The sequence below is a fragment of the Homalodisca vitripennis genome, chromosome 5 (assembly GCF_021130785.1).
Source record: "Homalodisca vitripennis isolate AUS2020 chromosome 5, UT_GWSS_2.1, whole genome shotgun sequence".
Lineage (NCBI taxonomy): Eukaryota > Metazoa > Arthropoda > Insecta > Hemiptera > Cicadellidae > Homalodisca > Homalodisca vitripennis.
Window position 1 is genome coordinate 83,462,884 of NC_060211.1, and position 10,521 is coordinate 83,473,404.

Genomic DNA, 10,521 nt, shown 5'->3' on the forward strand with positions numbered 1-10,521 from the left:
AAAATGTCCTTGATATGGAGTATTTAGCGATTTTACTTGACTCAAAACGTGAAGGTACCTGTATAGCGACCATGATGCTGGCCAACTCAGCTAATTTTCTCAAGATTTACGATGGGAAAATTACTATTGACCAAAATCAAGGGATTTCCTTTCTTGATAATTTTGAGCACATGATTGAGGAGCCACTAACGTTCTATAATGTTACCAGGCTGTTGATAAAATCCTCAAAGAAAAATGCCATAGAAGTTAGTATTTTAACTAGTTCTGCAAAAGGGGAAGAGGTACCCATTGCCAGAATACATATTATACCCTCAAGTTTGGCCTTCAATTTCAAGCCCCGTGAAAGTTGCTTTCTTAATGATGATCAATCGCAAGGACGGACTCTGATAGCTACATGCCTCTTTTTGTAAACTAAATACAATCTCTGATGTACAACTTTACGTTGCTTGCTCATGTGTTTCAAGCGGAAGGTACCTACACGTTTTCAAAAAGAAATCAAAGCTATAAATATTTAATATAAATCAACTATAATCTGAAAAAACTTGTATATTAAAAATAGTTTCAACAACCTAGAGTTACAATTCATCTCTATTTTGTATCTCGGCCTACAATAAGAACCATTCAAATGAATGGCAATCCCGTACGAAGGAAGGACTCAGCCAGTACTTTACAAAACTTTAAAACATTGTTCAATTAAAAAAAGTGAAAGCGACAGTCTTGTAATGCCAGGTTAGGTATGAATCAGTTGAGTAATACGGTAGTTATCATGTTTAAAATAAAGATAATTATTTTTAAATATAAAGAATTAATTTTGGAAATATCTTGAAAATTATGACAATATGCAGACGTCGGCGAACTTTCAAAGTGTTACAGCCAATGAAAGCATGAAAAATGAGAGTAACCGTGTATTAAATGATATTATTAAAAAGAATCGGTTAAATAAATGTTTACCTGTGTGGAGAATCATCTTAATTCAACAGATGTTACAACAAAACTGCCAATAATAAGCAGTCGTCAGAGACAACATAAAACATACTATTGCATTACGTTACTATCAGTTGTAAGTATAACTTTCTGTGTATCTGACTTTATTAAAATATGTTAAAAACTGTATAGTACCATAGTAATACTGAGAACATGACTGCTATCATCACTGAAGATATGTTAAACAAACTTAGTTGTATTTAAAAGATTACGAATCAGTAACTGGTTGCTGCACGTAAATAGATATACACCCCACTTTGAGAAACTATTATAGGGATAAATTAAACAAAGATTCGTAGATTTTATATGAAAGTTAATTAAGTATCAGATAACTGACAATAAATTTGAGTGTATAAAATGAATTCCCAGTTCTTCAGTTAACTGAATACCCTCAATTTTCCCGACTCTATTAGCAGCGTACAAATGACGATATACAATGCGTCTTACGTTACAAGATCACGTTGAGCAACATTAACGAACATTACTTCTGGTAATGTACCGTAGAACATTATCAATGCTCGGAAGAAAATTGTCTGCAGACACGACCTGTTGCATTATTGAGACAGTTCGGGAACTTCGAGATCGATGAAGACCTCCAATGAAAACTTAGTGCAAACAATTCCTGGTAACTTCCACCTAACACGAAATCATTAGTTTCCTTAACTACCTTGAGGTAAAAAGAATTTTCACTATTTTTACCCTTTAAACTTGCTTTAAATTACTGCAATATTACTTTCTTTAACTTTATTAGTTGTTGACTACTTTTGTATAGGTTAAATAATTTCAAATGAATGTGTTTACTGTGCTTGCTACATACGTTAATATTCAAACTCTCAACTTATTGAAAAAATGTTTTTATATTGATATTATTTTTTCAATTTTATGTAGTATTTAGTTCAAAAGTTAAATAAACAAATTATTCATTCGCTCTTATGTAGCTTACAATTTTGTGCAATAAACCATTAGGAACAATATAAATTTCAAACGTGTACATGTGTTTTATAATACAATTTCGATTTCTTTTATTAGCTGAGCGTTAGAAAAGTCACCCAGAAGACTGATAAGATTTCTCTTTTGTCTGCCTCTCTGCAGAATATATCGAGACAGAATTGAGAAATATATTTGAAATATTGCTCGAAACATTTCTACTTCGTTTCTTCATAGGATATCTCTCAATATATTCTTAGCGGGCCTGATGCGCGACACTCATTTAGGCGTATAAATGGATCAGTAATTTACTTTATAAACTTAAATCTATGGTTCGCTTTTCATGGTAACTAAATAAAATGTTGGATTGATCGGTAGTGTTAACTCAATTGTAATAAAAAATGTTCTTCCGCATTATGTCTTGAGAACAGTTTCGCTACATTTATTAATTACAGTCATTACATTTAGTACGCATTTTTCTTTAGTTTAGCAAACCCTCGTTTGCTTAGTTATTTAGCTTATTCACGTATATCGAGAATATTTTTACGACGTTTTTACATAAAAAGCACTTAAATGTAGGCATTACGTTTCATTTTCGTAAGTTCGAAAGAGCCTACAAAAATATTAACAGTTATGTTTTTTTACAATTCAGTCGCCGTAGCATACAGAATGTAACTTCTATTAGGTGAAGTAATTGGAGAAGGTATGTGACAATAAGCTTAAATGTCACCAGTGACTCTGGCTGATAGGTTGTATCAAGGTCGCTGTTAACCGAAAGTACCTGTGACGCTACAGGTTACCGTTGGATTTACGGGGCATTGTATGAAATGTAGCCAATTATCAGCAAGTAACGCAGTAACAACAGTAGTAGTAGTATTGTGCTATTATTAGTGACGCAAGTAACACAGTAACGCAACTGAGTAACCGGTGACGGATGGTTGCCGAGCTTGGTCACAGACCGGACAACACTTAGTTGCCTATAAGTAATCTGGAGAACTGCTGTTAATGCAGCGTATAAACCAGAATCAAAGGTAACGCCACTGTTTCCGAGCACCTATGCAAAATCTGAGTTATTTCTTTCACTATTTACTATCCTAATCTCGAATCTAAATCCCTTTCAGGCTGGCATTCTACAATAATGAGAACCATTGAAGTATTAAAAGCTAAAATGGATAGTAAAATTGTCAGTGATTAAGGGAAATATGAGGGGGATTATATTATTTTTATGCATCCTAGCAATCCATAAAGTTATGGTTCATATGAATGTAATAAAAATGTTAGTAATGCAAGCCGATAGGTCATGAACAGTGTGCAATATAAGTATATCCTTAACCTGTAACGCAAACCACACGTTCTTCTTCTGCAGACGGTAGGAAAACGAAAGAAGGAGATTGCCACAGGACAACGCTCTCCGAAAACTATTGTTCAGGAAATGGTCTCTAGCAGATAGACTAGGAATACAGTCCCTGCTTGTGCAGAGGGGGTGATGAAAAACCAAGAAATTATAAGAAAGATAATACAACCCCGATGTTGCCCAACTGTAGGAATTCTCTGTTGGTTTAAGCAGGCACCCTCTTGAAGTAATACGAAAAGCAGTCTCAAGAGAGAGTGATGTCTGGGCCGGTGAGAGTTTAGTGGTTGCGAGTACCACACACAAGCGAGTTTCGCTGCCGGTGCATTAGCGTTAACCCATCGATAAGAAAACCGTAACAGTCTAGTGTAGCCACTTTGATACAGTATATGTTGAGTATTCGCTCAGAGTATTCATTTCTCATTTTATTATCTGGGCTGATATAGGTTAATGTCTAGGAATTATCATTGGATGTTTATGCATTTTCCCGACTCTTCTTTTCTTTTTTGTTAATAGAACAAGTATCAAACGCTTTTGTTCGTCATCATTTTTGCGACGAATACATCATCCTTTAGGTTACACTGTGCGTGACGTAGACCAGTGACGGAGCAAAATTTTGATATGGTAACTAGTGACGTCACTAAAGCGACCTAATTTAAATCACTAGTTAATAGGCTACACTTCATACAATGACCCGCAGATCCATCGGCGACCGTTAGCGTCAATAGCTGCGCCACTAGTTACCCTCGGCTAATAGAGGCCATTTACTTACTCACAGATACTTCATTGTTTGTTATAAATAAACAGCTGACCTAAGTTAGGCTAAATAATAACATACTACGTAATTTCGTAATAAGTAGCATATTTAATACTAAATAGTCTTGTTGGGTTTGGTCTAAATTCCATACACTTTTATCCCACAAAAGGTAGATGGAAATTAAATTAATGTATGCTTTAGGTTACATTCCAGTAAGACTTAGTCGAAGAAAAGAAGACATGCTAAGTGCTTTTAAAAATCTATATAGTGCCAAAATAGTGGAAATTTGCGGGAAAATGAGATTTTGTTTTGTAACGTAAGGTTATGTAAAGTTTTAAATGGGATTCAAACCTTCCCCCTCCCCCGCCAACCCATTACGAAGTTCCGGGCATAGCATCTAGGATTGTCAAATTATTATTCATGTTCTCTGGGAATATTGCCCGTGATTTACACACGTTTGCATATAGAAGGACGGCTTATGTTGTGTAAATGTTATACTTCGTCAATTTTACTGTAGCCTATAGCGAGTCAATGACCTATTATTATAACCTCTTGGCAGTGTGTACAAAACATTCAAATATTTATATAAGAGAGAAATAATTTCATGCATTTCCCCGAATCTACTTACTAAATTTAACTATACTTAATGAGTTTTTCGAATCATATTGTCTTGCCTAATAAAAATGGAGATTGAATTCCCTATAAACATGCAAATATATAATGAAGAAATCATATAAACAGAGTATATTTTATTTATACTTAATGAGTTTTTGTAATCACAGTGTATCTCCTAATAATAATGGCATTCGTATTCTCTACAAACATAAAAATATTTACGTATGGAGTAAATAATACAAATAGAATAGAAGTTAATTATACTTTATGAGTTATTCGAATCAAAGCGTCTCTCCTAATAATATAGTGTTTGTGTTCTCTACAAACATGCACATTTTACGTAAGGAACAAATCATATAAACAGAGTAAAATTTAATTATACTTAATGAGTTTTTAGAATCACATCGTCTCTATTAATAAAAATGGCATTTTTGTTCTCTACAAACATGCAAATTTTACGTAAGGAGCAAATCATATAAACAGAGTAAAATTTAATTATACTTAATATTTTTAGAATAACATCGTCTCTATTAATAAAAATGGCATTTTTGTTCTCTTCAAACATGCAAATTTTACGTAAGGAGCAAATCATATAAACAGAGTAAAAGTTATTTATACTTAATGAGATTTTAATCACAGTGTCTCTCCTAATAATAATAGTGTTTGTGTTCTCTACAAACATGCAAATTTTACGTAAGGAACAAATCACATAAACAGAGTAAAAGTTATTTATACTTAATGAGTTTTTTAATCACAGTGTCTCTCCTAATAATAATAGTGTTTGTGTTCTCTACAAACATGCAAATATTTACGTATGGAGCAAATAAAACTAATGGAATATAAGTTAATTATACTTAATGAGTTATTCGAATCATAGCGTCTCTCCTAATAATAATAGTGTTTGTGTTCTCTACAAACATGCAAATTTTACGTAAGGAACAAATCACATAAACAGAGTAAAAGTTATTTATACTTAATGAGTTTTTTAATCACAGTGTCTCTCCTAATAATAATAGTGTTTGTGTTCTCTACAAACATGCAAATATTTACGTATGGAGCAAATAATACTAATGGAATATAAGTTAATTATACTTAATGAGTTATTCGAATCATAGCGTCTCTCCTAATAAAAATGGCGATTGTGTTGTCTACAAACATGCAAATATTTACAACAGGATCTAACCATACAGAGTAGAAGTTATACCTAATGAGTTTTTGAGCCACAGTGTCTTTCTTAATAAACATAATGTTTGTGTTCTCTACAAACAAGCAAATATTTACGTAAGGAACCAATCATATAAACAGATTAGAATTTAATTATATATATTTTTTTATTACATATTCTCTTCTCCTAAAAGTGGCGTTTGTGTTCTCTACAAACATGCAAATATTTACGTACGGAATAAAATGTGCAAACAGAGTATAAATTAATTACACTTTATTAGTTGATCGAATCACAGCGTTTCTCATACTAAAATTAGAGTTTGTGTTATCTACAAACATGCAAATATTTACGTAACAAAATGCCCATACAAACAGAGTAGAAGTTCAAAGTACTTAATGAGTTTTTTTTTTAAACAGTGTCTCTCTTAATAAAATTACAGCTTTTATTCTCCAAAAAACATGATAACATTAAATATAAAAAATAATATAAACAGAGTAGAAGTTAATTATACTTAATGAGTTATTCGAATCACAGCGCCTCTCCTAAAAACTGCATTTGTGTACAAACATGCAAATTGTACGTAAGGAGCAAATCATACAAATAGAATAGACTTTTATTAGTAATTCGAATCATGCAAATTTTCTCATGCAAGCGTCTCTAAATAGAATTAGAGCTTTAATTCTCTAAAAAGAATGATAACATTATATATGGAAAAATAATAGTAACAGAGTAGAAGTTAATTATATTTAATGAGTTATTCGAATCACAGTATGCTACAAACTTGCAAATATTTACAACAGTATCAAACCATACAAATAGAGTAGAAGTTATTTATACTTAATTAGTTTTACTTAATAGAGTCACTCCTAATAAAATTCTCGTTGTATTCTCTTCAAAAATAAAAATATTTATGTAAATCATATAAACAGAGTAGAATTTAATTATATTTATTTTTTTAGTTACAGTATCTCTCCTAATGAAAATGGCGTTTGTGTTCTCTACACACCAGCAAACTCATTGGTCGTCGGCAGCGGACCGAGAAAATTAATATTTTTCAACGTAATGACTAGTCTTCTGATGAACCTGATATGTTCAAATTAACTAATAAAAGTGCCCAAAAATATACTTGGAGCTTTTCTTGAAATTTGTATCTGTTTTGGCACACAGATTCCTATTGCAACACTCATTACATTTATTATTAATTGATTACTATTATGTAATTGTTTTGGTTAGGTTGGCATTATGGGGATTTCACATAATTATGTACTATCTCCATTTCAGGATAAGTAGAAAGTCAAAAAATGATTAACCGTTCTTGTCTATAGTTGAAAAATTAAATATTGTGCTGATCAGTGTATATTTCAGTGGTGGCAACAATATCAACATGGTTAAACTCAGGTTGTAAATCCTGTACAACACACTACTATTTTGGATACATTAGTATACTGACACTGTCCTCTTAAAATGATCAGCTGATTTATGAGGTATATAAATGTAGATTATGGATAATTTAAAACACTATTGCAATAAAAATTCATTACCGTTTGTGTAGTATGCATAATTTGTTGGATGGATTAAATATTTATAACTAAATCCACACGTTTAATAAACTACTTTAAAACACAAATAGCGATCAGTGAATTCAAGTATGAATAAATAATAGAAAGTATCAGTTTTTGGTCAAACTTAACTACCGCAAAAATGCTGGGCCACGGAAGTACTACAGGAAGTATTACAGGTTTTATTATGGATATGCAATCAAGCGCACGATACAAAGGCTTGGCTGATCCTGTTGCGTATGCATCAGCCCCAGCCAAGGCTTGTATAATCATGTAGCCTATCTACCGTAGGCCTGCATCCGTACAAAATCCAACTGACCCAGGAGCTTAAAGTTTATGACCAACGCCGTTTGTTTGCCGAGTGTGCTTTGGAGCGTTTTGAAAAGGTCCCTAATTTCGGCCTAAGAATTATCTTCAGCGACGAAGCACATTTCTGGATGAATGGCTATGTTAACAAGCATAATTGGCGTATATGAGACAACGAAAACCCACACAAGGTTCACCAGGTTGTGGTGCATCCACAAAAAGTAACTGTTTTTTGCGGGTTTTCGGCTGGCGGTGTGATTGGTCCGTATCTTTTTTGAAAACAACGTTGGTAAGGCCATCACTGTCAACGGCGAATGCTACAGAATAATGATAACGGATTTCTTTTGGCCCAAATTGAACCATATGGATGTAAACGACATGTGATTTCAGCAGGACGGCTCTACGTGCCATACAACGAACGAAACCATGAAACATTTTGCATAAACGATTTGAGGGTATGGTTATCTCTCGCAGAGGTGATGTAAATTGGCCACCGAGATCGTGCGATTTGACGCCCCTAGACATTTTTATGAGGTTTTCTGAAGTCGCAGGTCTACGCCAATAGGCCTCAATCAACCGATGAACTTAAGATCAACATAACCCAGGCCATCGCTCAAATTACTATTACATTATTATGAATTTTCTTAGCTCCACAGATATTGTGGTTGATGAGTTTCAATTCTTGTGGATTATGCTCTTTTAAGACAATTCTGAAAATACAAAAACATCAAGTAGATAGTTCTGAATCGCAGGTAATGCCACAAGCATTGAGATTCAAGTGTTACCGCAGCGATAAATCGGTAGAGATTGGTAAAACCCTCGTAATTTCCGTACCAACACACTGGGACACTATTTTGCTGACCAGCTGCTCCACCGACTCAGACTCTCCAGAGACAGGTTAAACTGCCGGTCGGCATTTTACTTGATTAATATCGCAATACTTTTAATACATCTACTTTTAGACATTTAAAATTAAATTCGGCTAAAAAAGTAACATTGTGGTAAAACAAAAATTCTAAAATATAACTTGTTTAAAGCGGATAGTATGGACATATCATAGCAAGCCTGGCCATTTGGCTTTATTATTTATTAATAATTTAAATAGATCCTAATTAATCATGTTAATAATAGTATTATCGCAAGATCTAATGCAATGTGAAGTCTAAACAATACGTCAGCCCTAAACTTATAAAATCTCAAAATAACGAATCAGTAAATTTATTTCGTTTTCACCCACGTTATGCTCCTACATGGGTGTTGTGCTATTTGATTTTTTTTAAGTTTGATATGGAAAAAATGGGTAGGTTCAGTCTGGGAGGATTGACTTTTAATATAAAAACTCCCCCTCCACAAACTATTTTCCTAAATTAAAACTACATTGTAAAATTAATTTAAATATTTCGTATAGATCTGTTCACATTTTCAGATAAATAAATAATATAAATATTTTACAATGGGAATAAAAGGACAGTGAGAATTTGAACAAGAACCCATATTACATACAAATATACAAACGTGAAAGAGTCAAAAGTTTAAACAACTTTGGTATTTACAGTTGTATCACTTTTAACTCACTTGCACCCCGTTATACGTTACATGTGTTATGCCTTTGTGACTGAAGACTTACCCTTTGCGTGTTGTAAATCAAATACAAGTGTTGCAAAATGTTAACAAAGACTGAGCCTTTTTTAATTTGGTTCAGTTTAAAATGTATGGTATCGTGAAATATCAGTAAAGCCTTTGTATTTTCTCACATACATCTCCTGATAACTATTATGTTGTTTTCCTTTGTAATTAATAATTAAAAAGTTCATACTACATTCTTTGTATTAAACATAACATTCTTATGTTACGTCAGATTATATTAATTTATAAGTAATTCAACTATTTTGAAGGTCGCGGCTTCATTCCTGGTGAATTATATTGAAATACACATATACTATAAAGTACGTGTATATATCTTATTGATTATTACACATCAGATTTCAAATGAGGAAAAACATTAGTTTAACAAGATAATATTTTCTGTGATGGTGACACAAAAATCTGTATACCCCATATTTATTTTAGATAATTTTTATGTCAAGTGTGAATTCAACATAATATTTTAGTCCCATCATTATTAAATGCTGTAAATATTCTGTTGGCTTTTTGTGGAAATCTGTGAAGATTGTTAGCCATAGAATAGGATAAAGACTTATGAGAATTTTAGGAAGATGTCATAAACCTAAACTCTCAATAGACCAAAAGAGATGTTCAAGATTGGATGTTCTTGTTTAAGCTTGTCAATGCTGTCATAGACTCTCCATTTATTTTAAACCCGAATTCTCTAAGCACACAAGATCCTTGGAAATATGTTGAAGAAGGCACTATGTGTCAACCTGTTCAACAATAGAGGGAGGACAGGAGATATATATCGGCATTTCTAGTTTACCTAGACTTCTCCTGTTATCCTAACCACTTAAAACCACGTTTTTGTCACATTTTGTGTTTGATTTCTCATACCTTTACAAATATTGTTGGCATCGTGTTTTTCATTTATGGTTTCGATATTGTTCGTTAAATTTGTATCAGTTCAACAGATTCTCTTATGTATGTTGCTTCAAACGTTACACTATATAGTTTTTCATTGTTCATATTTTGGTTTATATGATAGGTATCGTTTGATTTACAAAATCATATTGATGCAAATTTTCATCAAACCTTATAAATTGTAGGCCCATTGGAAATAAAGAAATAAAGTTCATAGAAGAATTGTATACGTTATGTATTTTTCGAAAAATCAGACTCATAACAAAGCTTAGATAATGTATAATGTAAAAGGTGGAGGTTTTCATCAAACTGCACATATTTAAGC